The sequence below is a fragment of the Amblyomma americanum genome, chromosome 9, assembly GCF_052857255.1.
Source record: "Amblyomma americanum isolate KBUSLIRL-KWMA chromosome 9, ASM5285725v1, whole genome shotgun sequence".
Taxonomy (NCBI): Eukaryota; Metazoa; Arthropoda; class Arachnida; order Ixodida; family Ixodidae; genus Amblyomma; species Amblyomma americanum.
In genome coordinates this window covers 63,614,140-63,635,068 of record NC_135505.1, presented here as the reverse complement: position 1 = coordinate 63,635,068, position 20,929 = coordinate 63,614,140, and the positions used below count along the sequence as shown (strand labels likewise).

At 47.1% G+C, this 20,929-nt stretch overlaps 1 long non-coding RNA gene across 1 annotated transcript in view; it reads right to left on the bottom strand.

Moving 5' to 3' along the window:
• The window catches only part of LOC144105345 (uncharacterized), a 29,301-nt gene extending 8,669 nt beyond the window's left edge, over positions 1-20,632 (bottom strand). The window contains exons 1-2 of the long non-coding RNA XR_013308770.1: positions 20,168-20,632; positions 15,461-15,635 (exon numbers count right to left, since the gene is read on the bottom strand). This is a non-coding gene — a long non-coding RNA (uncharacterized LOC144105345). The remainder of the gene's footprint in view (positions 1-15,460; positions 15,636-20,167) is intronic.
• Between the last annotated feature and the right edge of the window lie 297 nt (positions 20,633-20,929).

The following is a 20,929-nucleotide window of genomic DNA, read 5'->3' as shown; positions in this document are numbered from 1 at the left end:
GAAAAACCCGCATTCCCAGGAGAAGAGAATAGGAAGGAGTCGTTGAGTTTAAACTCAACGATTCTCCCGAAAAGCCCGCATGCACAGTGGAAGAGGATAGGAAGGAGTCTGAGTATGAACTCAACGATTCTCCCTAAAAGCCCGCATGCCCAGTGGAAAAGGATAGGAAGGAGTCTGAGTTTAAACTCAACGATTCCCCGAAAAGTCCGCATGCCCAGCGGAAGAGGATAGGAAGGAGTCGTTGAGATTACACTCAACGATTCTCCCGAAAAGCCCGAATGCCCAGTGGAAGAGGATAGGAAGGAGTCTGAGTTTAAACTCGACGATTCTCCCGAAAAGTCCACATGCCCAGTGGAAGCAGATTGGAAGGAGTCTGAGTTTAAACTCAACGATTCCCCCGAAAAGTCCGCATGCCCAGTTGAAGAGGATAGGAAGGAGTCGTTGAGTTTAAACTCAACGATTCTCCCGAAAAGCCCGAATGCCCAGTGGAAGAGGATAGGAAGGAGTCTGAGTTTAAACTCAACGATTCTCCCCAAAAGCCCTCATGCCCAGTGGAAAAGGATAGGAAGGAGTCTGAGTATAAACTCAACGATTCCCCCGAAAAACCCGCATTCCCAGGGGAGAGGATAGGAAGGAGTCGAGTTTAAACTCAACGATTCTCCCGAAAAGCCCGCATTCCTAGTGGAAGAGGATAGGAAGGAGTCGTTGAGTTTAAACTCAACGATTTTCCCGAAATGCCCCCATGCCCAGTGGAAGAGGATAGGAAGGAGTCTGAGTTTAAACTCAACGATTCTCTCGAAAAGCCCGCATGCCCAGTGGAAATTGATAGGAAGGAGTCGTTGAGTGATTCTGCCGAAAAGCCCGTATTCCTAGTGGAACAGGATAGGAAGGAGTCGTTGAGTTTAAACTCAACGATTCTCCCGAAAAGCCCGCATGCCCATTGGAAGAGGATAGGAAAGAGTCTGAGTTTAAACTCAACGATTCTCCCGAAAAGCCCGCATGCCCAGTGGAAAAGGATAGGAAGGAGTCTGAGTTTAAACTCAACGATTCCCCCGAAAAGTCCGCATGCCCAGTGGAAGAGGATAGGAGGGAGTCGTTGAGTTCAAACTCAACGATTCTCCCGAAAAGCCCGAATGCCCAGTGGAAGAGGATAGGAAGGAGTCTGAGTTTAAACTCAACGATTCTCCCGAAAAGTCCGCATGCCCAGTGGAAGAGGATAGGAAGGAGTCTGAGTTTAAACTCAACGATTCCCCCGAAAATTCCGCATGCCCAGTGCAAGAGGATAGGAAGGAGTCGTTGAGTTTTAAACTCAACGATTCTCCCGAAAAGCCCGCATGCACAGTGGAAAAGGATAGGAAGGAGTCTGAGTTTAAACTCAACGATTCCCCGAAAAGTCCGCATGCCCAGTGGAAGAGGATAGGAAGGAGTCGTTGAGTTTAAACTCAACGATTCTCCCGAAAAGCTCGCATGCCCAGTGGAAAAGGATAGGAAGGAGACGTTGAGTGATTCTCCCGAACAGCCCGCATTTCCAGTGGAAGAGGGTAGGTAGGAGTCGTTGAGTTAAAACTCAACGATTATCCCGAAAAGCCCACATGCCCAGTGGAAGAGGATAGCAAGGAGTCTGAGTTTTAATTCAACGATTATCCCGAAAAGTCCGAATGCCCAGTGGAAGACGATAGGAAGGAGTCTGAGTTTAAACTCAACGATTCTCCCGAAAAGCCCGCATGCCCAGTGGAAAAGGGTAGGAAGGAGTCGTTGAGTGATTCTCCCGAAAAGCCCGCATTCCTAGTGGAACAGGATAGGAAGGAGTCGTTGAGTTTAAACTCAACGATTCTCCCGAAAGCCCCCATGCCCAGTGGAAGAGGATAGGAAGGAGTCTGAGTTTAAACTCAGCGATTCTCCCGAAAAGCCCGCATGCCCAGTGGAAAAGGATAGGAAGGAGTCGTTGAGTGATTTTCCCGAAAAGCCCGTATTCCTAGTGGAACAGGATAGGAAGGAGTCGTTGAGTTTAAACTCAACGATTCTCCCGAAAAACCCGCATTCCCAGGAGAAGAGAATAGGAAGGAGTCGTTGAGTTTAAACTCAACGATTCTCCCGAAAAGCCCGCATGCACAGTGGAAGAGGATAGGAAGGAGTCTGAGTATGAACTCAACGATTCTCCCTAAAAGCCCGCATGCCCAGTGGAAAAGGATAGGAAGGAGTCTGAGTTTAAACTCAACGATTCCCCGAAAAGTCCGCATGCCCAGCGGAAGAGGATAGGAAGGAGTCGTTGAGTGATTTTCCCGAAAAGCCCGTATTCCTAGTGGAACAGGATAGGAAGGAGTCGTTGAGTTTAAACTCAACGATTCTCCCGAAAAACCCGCATTCCCAGGAGAAGAGAATAGGAAGGAGTCGTTGAGTTTAAACTCAACGATTCTCCCGAAAAGCCCGCATGCACAGTGGAAGAGGATAGGAAGGAGTCTGAGTATGAACTCAACGATTCTCCCTAAAAGCCCGCATGCCCAGTGGAAAAGGATAGGAAGGAGTCTGAGTTTAAACTCAACGATTCCCCGAAAAGTCCGCATGCCCAGCGGAAGAGGATAGGAAGGAGTCGTTGAGATTAAACTCAACGATTCTCCCGAAAAGCCCGAATGCCCAGTGGAAGAGGATAGGAAGGAGTCTGAGTTTAAACTCGACGATTCTCCCGAAAAGTCCACATGCCCAGTGGAAGCAGATTGGAAGGAGTCTGAGTTTAAACTCAACGATTCCCCCGAAAAGTCCGCATGCCCAGTTGAAGAGGATAGGAAGGAGTCGTTGAGTTTAAACTCAACGATTCTCCCGAAAAGCCCGAATGCCCAGTGGAAGAGGATAGGAAGGAGTCTGAGTTTAAACTCAACGATTCTCCCCAAAAGCCCTCATGCCCAGTGGAAAAGGATAGGAAGGAGTCTGAGTATAAACTCAACGATTCCCCCGAAAAACCCGCATTCCCAGGGGAGAGGATAGGAAGGAGTCGAGTTTAAACTCAACGATTCTCCCGAAAAGCCCGCATTCCTAGTGGAAGAGGATAGGAAGGAGTCGTTGAGTTTAAACTCAACGATTTTCCCGAAATGCCCCCATGCCCAGTGGAAGAGGATAGGAAGGAGTCTGAGTTTAAACTCAACGATTCTCTCGAAAAGCCCGCATGCCCAGTGGAAATTGATAGGAAGGAGTCGTTGAGTGATTCTGCCGAAAAGCCCGTATTCCTAGTGGAACAGGATAGGAAGGAGTCGTTGAGTTTAAACTCAACGATTCTCCCGAAAAGCCCGCATTCCCAGTGGAAGAGGATAGGAAAGAGTCGAGTTTAAACTCAACGATTCTCCCGAAAAGCCCGCATGCCCATTGGAAGAGGATAGGAAGGAGTCTGAGTTTAAACTCAACGATTCTCCCGAAAAGCCCGCATGCCCAGTGGAAAAGGATAGGAAGGAGTCTGAGTTTAAACTCAACGATTCCCCCGAAAAGTCCGCATGCCCAGTGGAAGAGGATAGGAGGGAGTCGTTAGTTCAAACTCAACGATTCTCCCGAAAAGCCCGAATGCCCAGTGGAAGAGGATAGGAAGGAGTCTGAGTTTAAACTCAACGATTCTCCCGAAAAGTCCGCATGCCCAGTGGAAGAGGATAGGAAGGAGTCTGAGTTTAAACTCAACGATTCCCCCGAAAATTCCGCATGCCCAGTGCAAGAGGATAGGAAGGAGTCGTTGAGTTTTAAACTCAACGATTCTCCCGAAAAGCCCGCATGCACAGTGGAAAAGGATAGGAAGGAGTCTGAGTTTAAACTCAACGATTCCCCGAAAAGTCCGCATGCCCAGTGGAAGAGGATAGGAAGGAGTCGTTGAGATTAAACTCAACGATTCTCCCGAAAAGCCCGAATGCCCAGTGGAAGAGGATAGGAAGGAGTCTGAGTTTAAACTCGACGATTCTCCCGAAAAGTCCACATGCCCAGTGGAAGCAGATTGGAAGGATTCTGAGTTTAAACTCAACGATTCCCCCGAAAAGTCCGCATGCCCAGTTGAAGAGGATAGGAAGGAGTCGTTGAGTTTAAACTCAACGATTCTCCCGAAAAGCCCGAATGCCCAGTGGAAGAGGATAGGAAGGAGTCTGAGTTTAAACTCAACGATTCTCCCCAAAAGCCCTCATGCCCAGTGGAAAAGGATAGGAAGGAGTCGTTGAGCGATTTTCCCGAAAAGCCCGTATTCCTAGTGGAACAGGATAGGAAGGAGTCGTTGAGTTTAAACTCAACGATTCTCCCGAAAAACCCGCATTCCCAGGGGAGAGGATAGGAAGGAGTCGAGTTTAAACTCAACGATTCTCCCGAAAAGCCCGCATTCCCAGTCGAAGAGGATAGGAAGGAGTCTGAGTTTAAACTCAACGATTCTCCCTAAAAGCCCGCTAGCCCAGTGGAAAAGGATAGGAAGGAGTCTGAGTTTAAACTCAACGATTCCCCCGAAAAGTCCGCATGCCCAGTTGAAGAGGATAGGAAGGAGTCTTAGTTTAAACTCAACGATTCTCCCGGAAAGCCCGCATGCCCAGTGGAAAAGGATAGGAAGGAGCCGTTGAGTGATTCTCCCGAAAAGCCCGCATTCCTAGTGGAAGAGGATAGGAAGGAGTCGTTGAGTTTAAACTCAACGATTTTCCCGAAATGCCCCCATGCCCAGTGGAAGAGGATAGGAAGGAGTCTGAGTTTAAACTCAACGATTCTCTCGAAAAGCCCGCATGCCCAGTGGAAATTGATAGGAAGGAGTCGTTGAGTGATTCTGCCGAAAAGCCCGTATTCCTAGTGGAACAGAATAGGAAGGAGTCGTTGAGTTTAAACTCAACGATTCTCCCGAAAAGCCCGCATTCCCAGTGGAAGAGTATAGGAAAGAGTCGAGTTTAAACTCAACGATTCTCCCGAAAAGCCCGCATGCCCATTGGAAGAGGATAGGAAGGAGTCTGAGTTTAAACTCAACGATTCTCCCGAAAAGTCCGCATGCCGAGTGGAAGAGGATAGGAGGGAGTCGTTGAGTTTTAAACTCAACGATTCTCCCGAAAAGCCCGCATGCCCAGTGGAAGAGGATAGGAAGGAGTCGTTGAGTTTTAAACTCAACGATTCTCCCGAAAAGCCCGAATGCCCAGTGGAAGAGGATAGGAAGGAGTCTGAGTTTAAACTCAATGATTCTCCCGAAAAGCCCGCATGCCCAGTGTATGATAGAAAGGAGTCGTTGAGTGATTCTCCCGAAAAGTCCGCATTCCTAGTAGAACAGGATAGGAAGGAGTCGTTGAGTTTAAACTCAATGATTCTCCCGAAAAGCCCGCATTCCCAGTGGAAGAGGATAGGAAAGAGTCGAGTTTAAACTCAACGATTCTCCCGAAAAGCCCGCATGCCCATTGGAAGAGGATAGGAAGGAGTCTGAGTTTAAACTCAACGATTCTCCCGAAAAGTCCGCATGCCCAGTGGAAGAGGATAGGAAGGAGTCTGAGTTTAAACTCAACGATTCTTCCTAAATGCCCGCATGTCCAGTGTAGGATAGAAAGGAGTCGTTGAGTGATTCTCCCGAAAAGTCCGCATTCCTAGTAGAACAGGATAGGAAGGAGACGTTGAGTTTTAAACTCAACGATTCTCCCGAAACGCCCGCATGCCCAGTGGAAGAGGATAGGAAGGAGTCGTTGAGTTTTAAACTCAACGATTCTCCCGAAAAGCCCGAATGCCCAGTGGAAGAGGATAGGAAGGAGTCTGAGTTTAAACTCAACGATTCTCCCGAAAAGCCCGCATGCCCAGTGTAGGATAGAAAGGAGTCGTTGAGTGATTCTCCCGAAAAATCCGCATTCATAGTAGAACAGGATAGGAAGGAGTCGTTGCGTTTAAACTGAACGATTCTCCCGAAAAGCCCGCATGCTAAGCTAAAAAGGATAGGAAGGAGTCTGAGTGATTCTACCGAAAAGCCCGCATTCCTAGTGGAACAGGATAGGAAGGAGTCGTTGAGTTTAAACTCAACGATTCTCCCGAAAAGCCCGCATTCCCAGGGGAAGAGGATAGGAAGGAGTACTGAACGATTCTCTCGAAAAGACCGCATGCCCGGTGGAAGAGGATAGGAAGGAGTCTTAGTTTAAACTCAACGATTCTCCCGAAAAGCCCGCATGCCCAGTGGAAGAGGATAGGAAGGAGTCTGAGTTTAAACTCAACGATTCTCCCGAAAAGCCCGCATGCCCAGTGGAAAAGGATAGGAAGGAGTCGTTGAGTGATTCTCACGAAAAGCCAGCATTCCCAGTGGAAGAGGATAGGAAGGAGTCGTTGAGTTTAAACTCAACGATTCTCCCGAAAAGCCCGCATGCCCAGTGGAAGAGGATAGAAAATTGATTGATGTGCTCCGCTACTTCCAAAAGACGTCACATGGGCGGGAAAAACAGGCTCAAAAATTTGGCGTTACTTTGGCTTTTTCTGCCTCGCGAAGGCTCTCTGGTATGTTCGCCAAAATCTCTGGTGGCCAGCAGCAGACTGGCGCTTGCACCAATACGCACCAGGGGAAGTTTACCACGTGCGCAGTGGGGGTGGTTTACTCCACCCCATTTTCCTGCGGGAAATATATATATATATATATATATATATATATATATATATATATATATATATATATATATATATATATTGGGCAAACTGGAGTGTGCCTAAGCGAACGTTTACGGCGGCACCAAACAACTTTTGGGCACGGGCACGGGAAGATATTTAGCCTTATATGTCAGGGACTGCCACTGTTCCCCTCGGTTTCATCTAGTCAGTATTATCGGTCAGGGGAATTCAAGACGTGAGCTGCTGGAAGCGTTTTTAATGAAACAAAAATAAGCAAATATGCGTATGCGAGCCGTGAATGATAATCACTGAAAAGGAGTCTCAATTCTTATCATCCTGAAGGTTTCCTCACCATGTGCAAAGTGTTCGCTCGGGTTGGAAGTATGCATAAATGTGGCTGAATTCCTCGCAATAAATCAGGGTAAACAGTCACCTCCCGGATAATCAAGAGCCTATAGAATCTTACAGTCGCGAAGCCTGGCACGTGGTAGATGCTGTGCCGTGGCCGACGCAGCGACCGCTTGAAAAAGCTACGGTGGTTATCAGCACTCTTTGGCGCAACTGGAATAATGACGCATCCGTATCGTTGGGAAGATAGGAATAGGCGTGGTCCAGGATCGTCCAGGATCATGTCATGTTGAAGGCATTGGCTGCGATGCGCTCCAGAATAGCCCTCATATACTCCCATAATGACTCAATGTAGCTCCTCGCAAAACCGTGTACTGATTCTTTCGACCATCGGATGACGTTCCACGTGGGTGTCGCGTCCTTTTGAGCAACTTTGTGCAACTGCCACTTATTCAGCGGCATCACCCCCTCCAAGGCCTCTATGCACTTGACAAAACGGGGGTATTCCCGTCTCCCTTTGTGGCCCATGTCCTACATCAAGCTTTTGGTCAGGTAGGTGGACACCATTGGGGACGGGCCCAGACCACGTATGCGCCTAAGAAAAATTGGAAAGGCTCCTGGTATCCGCTGAGGTTGAAGGAGTCAAGCTGTGAAAACAAGACATGGTGGAGGTTCACAATATCGTCCGTGGGCCAGAGTTGCGAATCATCCGGAAGATGACCGTTTATCGCTTTTCGCAGGTCTGGGTCGCTCAGGTTGTTGAAGTGGGGCAGGCCGCCATTTCCCTCAAAAGCACGCAGGAGGTCGACAATATCGTCGTGCGTCGTCAGCACCTCTCGGATCACAGTCGAGTAAGACTCGCCCGTGCGTCCCACGATCTCCACGCACCGCCTGAGGTAGTCGACCACCTTCCCTCTGGCATAAAGTGTCTCGATGTCCCTGATCCACTGGATTTTTCGAGGGTCCAGGCTCATGTAGTTGGCGTTCTTTGAGGGATGCGACGGGTGCCGACCCACGTAGAAAGCCCAGAACATAGGCATGCCGAGGTGTAGCGATGTTCGCACCAGGGTGTTGAGAAGCTGTGGTCGCGTGGCTATATATTTCCCTGGCCATGGAAGGCCAAGAACATTGAGGAAGGCGGTAAAAATTGTATTTCTCAGCTCCCCCTGGAAACGATTAGTACTCTATTAACAATTTTTTTTGTTTATTTCGTGCGAAAGAACTCATTTATTGGAGCTGATAACTTGTGCAGATTATTAACAGGCTTTTTATTGCTAGTGAGCCTTACGAGCTGTTTGCAAAGTGCAAACCTACAGTGGGCATTTTCTTTGAGAGCCAAGAAATGCTGAGTTTTTTAGAACATTGGAGGGTAAATCTATTAAAAGCGAAGGTTAGTATACAGGCTTCAATTCGCGAGGCAAAATGTAAGCGGCCGGACAGCATGAGAGCAATCGTTACCCGTTATTGGGTATAAGGAACTAGGAGCAATTGCTGACAACTTCAATGCACTGGAGTTACACGCTACAGAGCAATCTTCTGGGAGTAGTGGCAGCAATTTCGTTTATGTGCTACCAAACTGAGCGAAAGCAAGATGTGCTAAGTCCTGCAGAAGCATTGCTGGCGTCTTACAACCCGATGAGTCTAGAGCCGCCTATGTTCCCAACCCAGGTGTTGCGGGTCTGATACTCACTCTTATCGGTTGTGATACGTTCCACTTTGTGTACACCGCTGTATTCCATGACATGCCTTGATTTCTACTCATTTGTCTAGCACGAATGGCAGAATTTATCAGCGTAAGCGAAGATGATAGAAGAATTTCACATGATGATTAAGAGGGGGCTATGAGGGTAAACATGCACGACAAAACCAGCGCTACACACCCAACATATAGTTGACTAAAAACCCAAAGCTTAAGTTCAGAGCTAAAATTCGCCTTGTGGAAGATAATCTGTTTTTCAAAAAAGCCACGTCAATATCATGTCGCAGGCCTCCGCGGTGGCTCAGTGGTTATGGCGCTCGGCTGCTGACCCGAAAGACGCGGATTCTATGCAGGTCACGGCGGTCAAGTTTTTGCGGAGGCGAAATTTTATACGCCCGTGTACTGTGCGATGTCACTGAACGTTAGCGAAACCCAGGTGGTCGAAATTTGTAGAGCCCTTCACTACGGCGTTTCTCATAGCCTGAGTCGCTTTGAGACGTTGAACGCCCTTTAAGCAAACCACTATCATGTAGCACTAATGACGGTGCGCATACGCATTGACTGCCTTCCAATCCGATATAATATGTCTCCAAGATTGCTTTTTCTACTCTATCTTTTACGCGCCTAAGAAGATATCTTTTTTAGACCAGGGGTTTGCATTTGAAATTCGACAGTGAACGACAAAATGCCCGCTTCTCCTGTCACTGACCTGACTGTTTTGCTCCCTAGCCCTGTAAAATATCGCTCTGTTGCCCTATACACATTTAATTGCAGTTAGACGTAATACCGTAAACCACATAACATATGCACCGTGTGTAACGGAGTAGTGATTTTTAGCGCATATAGGCCTTTCCTTTTTTACCATCATCGAACAAATTTTTGACAGCTTGCTGGAAGCGAAGTGAAGCCCATTTAAGTGCTCTGCGAGCAAAGACAACAAAAATGTATATCATAGCGAGTCCCTCATTTCACTACCCTTGTCTGCTCAGTAGCCTCCTCAGGACGCCAAAACGGTATACTGATCATGAGTGCTCCTGTGCAGCGTAGAGTCATTAACTACAGTCATATTATCTATATTTTTTAAACCTCTAAACTTCTGCATTACTTATTGAAGATGTACTAATTGATCGTGTTTCCTATTTTTTGATCATTATGTGTATAATTTTTAAGCATTTAATGAAAGCAATTTCTTATGCTTAATATGTAGAGGCTGGCTTGGTCTTTACACATATTTACAAGTAGAGCGCAGTCAGAACACGGACAAGAAAGATTGACACAAACACAGGCGCTGACGAAAAACGTCAGTTATTGCCGTGAACTCCCTTATATAGGCCCAGTCCCGTGACAACATAGGAAAACGACAACTCTCGTTCCCGTGACACAATTATCACGTTGGTCCGCAATCTTTCCTCCAGTAATTTGCATGCTCATGGGCGCTTAGAAAGGTCAGCTCTTTTTTTTTTCAGGTGTACGGCTGGCTTGCTGACACATCTTTCTAAGCGCTCATGAGCGTGAAAATGACTGGAGGGAATGTTGCGGGCCAACGTGATAATTGTGCTACGGAAATGTGAGTTGTTTTCCGGCGTTGTCTCAGGACTGGGCATACATAAGCCAGTTCAAGGCAATAAACGATGTTAGTCTGCGTCTCTGCTTGTGTCAATCTTTCTTGTCCGTGTTCCGACCGCACTGTAGTCGTCAATTTCTTATAATTTAATTTTGAGGCATTTACTTTAACCTAATAATGTCTGACACCAGTTATTAATTGCAGAAAGTTTAGGGCAGCCTGATCAAGGAGTAAATAAATGTTTTCATAGACAACGCAACTGTGAGGGAAAAAACGGCTTTGTACTGAGGAATAAAATAAGTGAATTAGATAAATGAAAAAATGGCAGAGGCTTAACTTGGTTAAGCCCGGCAGATACGAAGCATAATAGCGGTAGAGAGACCAGGTTCAACCTGGTCTCTCTTGGCTAATCTCGGAAACACACACAGAGCCAGTACATCACTGTAAATCATAATTTATTTTTTGCAAGCCAATAAACACACTCTTATGGTCTGTGAAACTGTGACTTCTTCCCGCTCTTCAGGGCTCTCCGTGGCACGCCGCAGCTTTCGCTTCTCATTCCACCGTGCAGCCGCGCCTCCAGGAGCCATCGCAACGAGTGTGTATCGGAGGCAAGCGCAGCCTCCCTTATATACCGTCGCCGTAGCGTCACGTGGTACCACGTGTCACCCGGCGCGCAACCGTCGCGACGGCGCAAGGTGCGGCTCTGCCTCTCCTCGGTCGTGACGTCATGTTGTCACGTGGTCGCCCGGCGCGCAACCGTCGCGACGGCGCAAGATGCGGCTCTGCCTCTCCTCGGTCGTGACGTCATGGTGTCACGTGGTCGCCCGGCGCGCAACCGTCGCGACGGCGCAAGATGCGGCCTGCCTCTCCTCGGTCATGACGTCATGGTGTCACGTGGTATAGCTCAAGGTCGAAGCCGGCGTGTAACCGTCGCGAGCGCCGAAGTGAAACGCTGATAATATGCTTCGCATAAAAATCAACTGCGGTACCTTGCGGAGCATGTGAAAGTTATACAGCAGGCGCTGAATATAATTTTGCTACATGGGCATTAGTTCTCTAAATTTATTATTAATCAGTATTACCGCTATAGCGTTAGAAGTCCTGTGTCCCAGAAAATTTGGTGTCGCCTTCGTTCATCATCATCATCATCAGCCTGACTAAAACCACTATAGGGCAAAGACCTCTCCCATGTCTGTCCAATTAACCCTGTCTATTGCCAGCTGTGCCCAACCTATGCCTGCGACTTCCTAAACTCATCCGCCCACCTAACCTTCTGCCGCACCCTGCTACGCTTGCCTTCTCTTGGATTCCACTCCGTTACCCTTAAGGACCAGTGGTTATCTTGCCTTCAAAGTACATTTCTTCCCCTTGATTTCAACTAGGATGTCACTAACCCGCGTTTGATCCCTGACTCACTCCGCCCGCTTCCGCTCTCTTAACGTTACACCTATCATTTTTCTTTCCATGGCTTGCTGTGTTGTCCTTAACTTAAGCTGAACCCTTTTCTTTAGCCTCCACGTATCTGCTCCGTAGGTGAGTGCCGGTAAGATACAACTGTTGTATGCTTTTCTCGTGAGAGATATTGGTAACCTACTGTTCATGATCTGAGAGAACCGGCCATATGCGCTCCACCCCATTCTTATACTTCTAGTTATTTCCCTCTCATGATTCAGAATAGTTCTCACTACCTGCCCTAAGTAGACGAATTCCTTTACCACTTCCAGGCGCTCACTGCCAATTGTGAAGTCCTGTTTCCTTGCTAGACTGTTTAACCTTACTTTGGTTTTCTGCACGTTAATTTCAGACCCACCGTTCTGCTCTGCCTGTCTAAATCGTTGATCATGATTTGCAGTTCATCTCCTGAGTGACTCAGCAAGGCAATGTCTGCAGCGAATCGCAGTATATTTAGGTATTCTCCATTAGCTCTTATCCTCAGCTGTTCCCAATTCAGGCCTCGGAATACCTCCTGTAAACAGGCGGTGGCGAGATCGTGTCCCCTTGCCTGTTGCCTTTCTTTATTGGAATTTTATTGTTGACTTTATGGAGGACTATGGTAGCTTTATACTTCCTGTATATATACTCGAGTATAAGGATCATCTATGCCTTGATTCCGCAAAGCCTGTATGACAGCCGGGGTTTCCACTGAATCAAATGCTTTCTCGTAATCAATGATGGCTGTAGGAGTTGTTTACATTCTGCGCATTTCTCTATCATTTGAATGATAGTGTGAATATGATGCACTGCGGAATATCCTTTACGAAAACCTGCCTGATCATTTGGCTGATTAAAGTCTAAGGTTGCCCTGACTCTATTAGCGATTACCTTAGTAAATACCTTGTAAGCAAAGGACCGTAAGCTGATCGGTCTGTAATTTTTCAAGTCTTTCGCGTCTCTTTTCTTTTCAATTGAGATTATATTTGCATTCTTCCTAGCTTCTGGTACATTCGAGGTAATAAGGCATTGCGTATACAGGGTGGCTAGTTTTTCTAGCAGAATCTCCTTTCTTTCTTACAAAAGATCTGCTTTTACCTGATCCACACCAGCTGATTTTCCCCTTTGCATTGCTCCTAAGGCTTTCTTTATTTCCTCTTTTGTTACTGGCTGGATGACGAATTGCAGTACGCTATGGTCTCCATCATTAACATACTGATTGCATTGGCTACTGTATAGACTTGTGTAGAACTCTTCTGCTATTATAGCGATCTTATCCATATTGCTAATGACATTGCCCTCCTTGTCTCTTAACGCATACGTCTGGTACGTCTGGTATGCAGGGAGGCAGCAATGGCGTAGAGACCCAGCGTCTACCTCACGTGCTAAAGGAGCGGGGTTCAAATCCCGGTGCCGCGCAATTCTCCGCTGGGTTAAAAAAAAAACTCCGTGTGTCGATGGAATTGCACAAGCAGGCCTGGGGAACGGGCTGATCTCGGTGACAAGAACCGACCACGCACTCTCTCAACAGAAAAGGATTTGAAAAAACCTGGTGCAGTACTTGGACACAACCTTCCATGAACAAACCAATTAACTCTCTGCCCTCAGTCCCCAGCGGATGCGAAACAACTGACCAAGGCGGCGGTCAGACCTGTGACGCAGCGGAGGGTGCTAAGAATCTCTGCCTCCAGACAGGCCGCCATTGGAATCTGAACCTGGCAACGTTTAACGCTATAACCTTATCTAGTGGTGCTGCTCGAGGAACTAGCGGGCATTAAAGGGGATGTCATAGGGCTTAGTGAAGCTAGGAGGACAGGTGAGGCGTATACAGTACTAAAGGAAGGGCACGTACTGTGCAATCGCGGGTTAGCGGATAGATGAGAACTAGGTGTGGGATTCTACATTATTCAGGATATAGCTGGCAAAGTAGAGTTCTATAGTATTAACGAAAGGGTGGCAGCTATAGTAATTAGGATTAATAAGGGGTACAAGCTGAAGGTGGTGCAGGCCTAAGCGCCTACATCTAGTCATGATGAACAGACTGCTGAAAGCTTCTACGAAGACGTGGGATTGGTGATGAACAATGTAAAACCACAGAACACTGTACTTATGGGCGACTTCATTGCGAAGGTGGGCAAGTAGCTGGCTGTCGACGAGGCGGTAGGCGACTATAGGAAAATCTCTAGGAATAGCCGGGGGGTGCTATTTATAGAGTTCGAAGGTAGAAATAACGCTTCATGAATACCTTCTTCCACAAACGAGAGACCAGGAAGTGGACGTGGAAAAGTCCTAATGGCGAGGCTAAAAATGAAATCTCCATACTATGCGCTCACCCTGGTATCGTGCAGCATGTGGAGGTCCTAGGAAAGGCGCGTTGTAGCGACCACAGAATTGTAAGGTCTCGAATCACCTTAGACATGAAGGGGGAACGGAAGAAGGCAGTAAAGAGGAAGTCCATTAAGGAGCTAGCGGCAAGAGGGAAAATGGAGGAATTCAGGATATCGCTGCAGAACTGATATTCAGCGTTAACTCAGGGACATGATCTTAATGTTGATACAATGAACGAAAATCTGACAGCTATCATTACGGAGTGCGCAGTAGAAGTAGGCGGTAGAACAGTTCAACAGGACCCCGGAAAGCTATCTCAGGAGAGGAAAGATCTGATTAAGACACGTCAAAGCATGAGGGCGTCTAACCCCTACAGACAGAATAAAACTAGTAGAGCTATCCAAGTTAATAAATAAGCTCAAGGTAGCAGACATAGGCAAGTTTAATATGAAGAGAATCGAGCATGCTCTAAAGAACGTAGGCAGCCTAAAATCGGTGAATAGGAAGCTAGGCATAGGAAAAACTAAATGTATGCGTAGCCGTCGTTAGCAGAGAGCAAATAATCAATGAAAGAATCTCCATATAAGCAACCGTGGTGGCACTTGCGCAACCTAGGTCACGTGATACTGAGACGTCATCACAACGTGTCCAGCGGAGCGTGAGCAAACTGCCAACCGTGCAAAGGTCAGTTAACTTGATGATTACTCGCGTGAGGTTCCTCGAATAGTGCAACCTTGGTCTCAAGCCCCACCAGTGGCAACAACCGCCATCGCACCGCAGCGCCGCATCGCTAGAGAGCTGCACCGCTACGACAGGACTGGTAAGAGGACAATCAGATATCGTTTGATATTGCCACAGTGTTAGCCATTTACTGGCGCCGCTATGCGGTGGGACAGCACCCGCTGGTCTTCTTTGTCTTCACCGGCTCGTGCCTTCCTTCGTGGAGTGTGTCTGCCTGGCTGGCCCTGATGTGCCTTTTTTCCGGGTTTCGGTGCAATATAATGTAGAGAGTCAGCAATTCAGAACACATGGACATTAACTAATTTCTGCCGCAGCATCGTAACCATAGCGCGAGGCTCAAATGCATCCACCAGTTTTCTACATTTGGTTCTGTAATAGCAGTCAAAACTACCGCGCCCAAAGAAACCTTTGCGAAGATTACCAGTTCACGGGGTTCTGCGCCGATCTCCGCTAAGTTTTTTTCTATTGGCTCGCCATCGTTTCTGCACACTGCACACTTCCGTTTGTTTCGTAATAAAGCATCTCAATTTGAGTGCAGGCATTATCCACTCCTTTCTCCCTCTTTGCCGCTCGCAGTTTCCAGTCACCAAAAAACCGCTGCTCATTCTCGTTTCTAGATACTTTGCCTCAACGCTCCGTGTGTTTATGGTCCTGAGCAGTCGTGTCTCAACAAGCGGAGAACTCGAAAGAGATTTCTCATGCAACACCACCAGGAGACGGGGTGTTTAGTACCTCAGTTGTTAAAAGGAAGAAGTGATAAGAACGGCCATAGCCTTGTGGCTCACCTTGCTGAGGCAGCTGAACAGGAACCCTGCAGCTTTTCCGCTGGTTTTGGTGAACTGCAAAGGAACCTTCCGGAGGAGGATGAAATTGACGATCCGCCTGCATAAAGTTGTGCGGTACTTGTCCAGGGGTGCAGCATAGCGGTTCTTCGCTCCCTCCCTTCTGTGGCACACGTGCCTGCCGACAGAAAATGGCAAAGTTTCGATTCAAATTAGTTTAAAACACATTGTCAAGAAATAAAGTGGGCCGGAACAGACAGACTACAGCGCACCACACGCAAACAGGCTCCCTTCCCTAACAATGAAGGTGTTAGAAGTTTGAATTAATAAATTGCCAAATGCAGACTGTTCGCCACCATGTCCAGCATTCTAGTACAAATATCTTGAAGATTGAAATATTGTAATGCATCTTGACGGAAATATTTCAGCTGTTGGTTCTTCTACCGATTCGTAGCAAGATCTTTCTTTTAAAATTTTTCAATCGCTCTATTGTGTAGTAAAGTCCGCCGTAGAAAACCAACGGGGGACTTTCTTCATGATAACAAGAAAGTAATAAGCAAAAAAAAATTGTGAGCCTGGAGACGGGAGATGTGCGGACACGTTCATTGTTATAGCGAAATTGTAGATTATAAGAAAAAAACGCGTTCCTATATTTTTTCGCGTTGAAAAATGCATGCTTCTCCCTAGAATTTGTGTACGTGCGGCGACATGAAAAGTTTATTTTTCTCTAAGGAAGAGAGGGTGGGAGAAGAGTATGTTTTCATAAGCGAGGCTACAAAATCGTTCTAAGTCTGTTTAAAAGCAATGCTAGACTCGCTCCTAGATCTCTCCAAGGAGTCGTGCCTTTTGAACGGACTGTAACCCTCCTCTGTCCATCCTTCACCTTCCTTTAGGCCTAGTAGCCACCCCTTCTAAATAAACACACCTTCACTTACTTTGGACAATCGGTTTCTAAACTTCTCATATCCGCTCGATAGCTGGCACAGCTGCATAGAACGTCGCTCGAACTAATGGCGCTACAGTCACGGTTTCCTATACTAGTCTCGTGCGTCGTATGCTACGCGTCGCGTAAAAATAGGCGGCATCGCACCCATAACTGAACGTGAATCCTGTCTTTCCCCGTGGTGAATAAAACCAGAATGCGGCCTGCATGGGTTGGTATATGGTGAAAAATTGACGCCCCTTGGAGGGCACAACACTACAAACACATAAGTTTGCACGATTTTCATGGTACCGGAAACGGCGCGCTTCGCCTTCTTATCTGTCGATCGTCCCAACCTTCTTGTGACTAGCACCTTCCAAGAAATTTGGCTTCTGAATTCTTTTCTGTTGTTACAGCGCTCACTTCACACCGATCGTATGTTATGACAAAAGTGTTTCTGTGCACGAGCAATGAGCTGTTTTTAACGCTCTACCATGAAATGCGCACTAATTTAAACTTCTTTAATGATGTCGTAAACGCCAGGTGCTGCAAAAGTACAACCTCAACCAGTTCTCTCCCAATTCCTTGATCTGTAACTCTCAAAGGGCTGCCTTCATCGTCAAGTACTCCCTCTCTTTTTTCTCCTACCCGCACTTGTTCCAAGGGCCTTCATTATTCAAGTTTTGCACATTGTGTCTCCTCTGACTTGTTGCTCCTTTCTTCGTCTTTCGATCCTGTTTGCGGAGACGCAGGCAACGGGCACATATCGGCTGCTTCAAAAAAAATAGCTGACGGTTCAGCATCGGTAAGGTGGAAAATCTTCCAGCAGCAATATTTACGGTAGGCACTCAAGGTCCTTACCTGCAGTGAATGAGAAATCATCCTTCGACCAAAACGCCTTTACACTAAAGACCTGGACCATAAAAGTCTCCGACGTAAAGGAAATTCAACGAAAGGTCCTTACAATGAAGGCCCTTTGCCTATAGGCCTTCTACTTAAAGGCTTTTACACTGAAGGCATTTACCTTGAAGGCCTTCCGCCCAGGCCTTGATCCAATTGAAAGCCTGCCAGGTTTTCACAGCTGGCAGGTTGCCCACAACCCTTTGGACAGGTGAGCCACCTGCCGCAGATCGGGCTTCAGGAACGTACATTCTATCCGGGAACAAAAGTTGTATACTCCACGCAGCGGAAGCCGGAGCAATCTAACACTGCATTGTAGCACCTCTTATAAGCGCATCTGGGGTCGAGACAGCCAACCGGAGCCCTTTATTATCTTGGCTCGTTTCAATCCTTCGTGCTATAGATGGCAATAAGATGAAGTTTTTCGTTGCTCCAGCTCGCGCTGCGTGGAGTATACCACCCTAGCCTATAGTACGTGTGCCCGAAATTGTAAAATGCTCCTAATAGTGCTACCGCTCTAAAAAAATAACACGTTACAGTATCTTCAAGCGTACGACTTCGCCCCAAATGATCGAGATTTGTCTTTGCACTTCAGTTGCACAGATATTTAAGCCACCTGCATGCTTCATTGGGATTCTCTGAAGCCTGGTGACAGATACTGAAGTTTTCAACAGCTGCTTGCGCAGCTTGTAGTAGACATTAAGGACGCAACTACCATCTTCTTCCACGCGACAACAGGCTTAGGAATTATTATGCGATGTGGCGTTAGCTTGCACGAGTAGAAAATACACTTGCTATTTCGTCCTGAATAGAGCCTTGTCACCAATCCGCAGAGAGTGGAGTCCGAGTTGCCATATCACCCGGCGTCAGTGCGGGGTGATTGTCTCAGCCTAGGAAGATTAAAGTGCCACAATGTAGCTCAGAATGAATGTCTACGCACGCCTCGCTCGAGCACAATGTATAAGTTATCGATGCAAGGATATCTCTGTGCATAGAAGTTTGCATGAAAGCGCGCTGTAGGGTGACTTTCGCCTTAATTGCAATTGTTTTGGTTTTAAGATGAGCTCCGGAAGAACGGTATAGAGTAGACGGACGGCACAGAGAATATCGCCCAGTTCCCGCAAGGATTGCGCAGCCCTTGCCTGTTTACGAATTGTTTGTATGGCTGCATAATATCGCCATCCGCAAACTGATGCGCACACACCTTAAACGTGCGAGGCCGTCGTTTCTCAATGCAACGCAACTTATCCTCCCACTTGGCCGTAATCGCGAACCAAAGTGAAAGCTCATTTTCGCTCACAATTTTCCAGCCGGGAGCAAAAAGCAGGGTGGCTATGTAACACTCTCGTGAAGCTATCATTTGCCCAGATTTCACCCCGCAGAACTTTTCACGATCACGACGAGCGCCGTGCCCACAAAAATAAGCTACAAATCTAGTCTAGCTTCTTGTTACAGAAGCAAATGACACTCCCACGCAAGCAGAGGATGCAGATTCTCGTCTACTGACCCTGAGGTTGCCGCAATCTCCGCTCAAGTAGTCTCCCGTGCGGAGGTGAAATTAAATTTGTCTAAGAACGTTGAACTACACTCCCATTTCCTTGGAAATGGACGATGATACTACTATTTTGTCAAACATTTTTAGTCACGGCGATCAAGGTTCTAAGGAATATTGGTATTTCAAGGCAAGAAATTTGTCGTTTCCTTCCAATCAAACATCAACGTTTAGATAAAAATAATGTCCTCTATTTCTAGAAATCATGAAAACTGGATATAATTGTCTTCAATGTCCCTTTACCTTAAGCTATATCAATGGCTGAGTGGCAGTGGTCAGAAACAAGGGGCGAAATTCAAATATTTCCTACACATATAATTGGCTATTTTGTTAAGCATGAACCCAATATCTTCGGAAATAATGCGGATCATATTGTACACCGCAGCAGAGACAGGAAGCGAAACATTCCTTTCCCACGTAAATAGTTATGCCAATTTAGGATAACCAAACCACCCTTGCGGGACTTGATAGATTGAAATTTACCAATTTATCAGATTTATTACAAGAGATTCAAAATAAAAGTGCTAAAAAATGGAGAAAACAATAAAGACATGGGGCTGCTTTTAATATTTTGTGTTCAAGAACCTCCTCAGTTTTCATACAATGGGGGATCACTGCATTATCAACATTTGCGGACAACTCCCAGCCACTGCGGCTAAGCCTGACGACCTATCACGTTGTTTTCGGCAGTCACACCGTCGTTCCCTTCCTTTTGTTATCCTTTTCAATGCTTTCTTTTCAGTGCTTAAGTTCCTGCGCCACGTTCTTGCAGCCAAGGGAACTAGAGGCGCTTGTACCGTATTCCTTGCAATGAGTTAAGAAACAGATATCTTCACCACTATAGAAAAGTGGACCTGACGTCACTAAAGAAGCAACAGGTCTAATAAGGAGGAGGTAAGCGCTCACAAGAACGTTGAACCGTAACCAGATGCACGCAACTTTTCATCAGGGACAGGCTGATGTCAAAAAACTTTCTCTTTAAAGTAATGAGAGCAAGTGGAGAAGAGGTTGCGCTTGCTCTTCCACCTTGCTAGAGCAAAATGCAAGCCATCTAATTGAACTTCCGGGATATGGCAGAACTTGAGAGGGAACTAATTCACGTTCTCCGCTCACCGCACGTCGGGTGGCAGCTTCTGTATTGTTTGCATGGCGCAAACGATGAGAAGCCGTGTGTGATGAGTCTCGTGTGCGTCACTCTGTTGCAACTACAATATCTAACATTAAATATGCAACTATTTTAAATTAGTTGTCGCCCTTGTGTCTTCACCGCAGGCCCCTAGCGTCATCCTAGGTTCAGGAGAGTACAACATCCCGAAGAAGGGATCTAGATTCTCACCTGTAGAAGTCGTCGCACGGATGCACGCTGCTGTCCAGGGAGCGCCTCAGGTCTTCGTCCAGGGAGAAGCAGCCCTGCTAACAGTTTGCCATCTGGACCATAAGTACGACGGGCTTCACAAACAGCATCGCTGCCGCGGCAGCGAGGCTGACCACGAGCGAGGTGTAGCGGAGCCAAAGGCCAGCGTGCGAGGCGTGTTCGGGAGGCCACCACTCCGGATCTAGGTCGCCTCTGGTTACCGCGCTCCGCTGGTTGCGACGCTTCCCGGAGTACTCGGCCCTGCGCTGCTCCGGCAAGTGCCAGCCGCCGATATCTTCTCGTCCTGAGAAGCTCTCCTATGAGCCCGTCAGTAGGACGCACTTCATAGAACCCCACTGACGTCGGGCTGCCTGAACTCATTTTGATCGATTGATAAAATATTCAGAGCACTAGTCATGCCCAAAGCGCCTCAAGAAAGGGATCGCAGCAATGAAAACCGCTGCACCAACCGTGCACTTCTCTTCTTCTTCTGCGCGTGCTGTCTCGCGGCCGGTACCTCTAGTTAGGTTGATGTCGACTAGGCTGCGATTTCCGCACATTAATTTCTACCGCGCCAGAGTCATATCTGGTTAAACTTTTTCCAGCTGTTGTCATATAGCACAAATTGCTATTTTGAAGATATAATACAGATTGTCTCAGAACGTATTATCCGGCAGGAATGTCGGCATGCTTGAGCTCTCATTGTTGTGCATCACCCGTAATCAACCTTGCAGCCGTGTATCG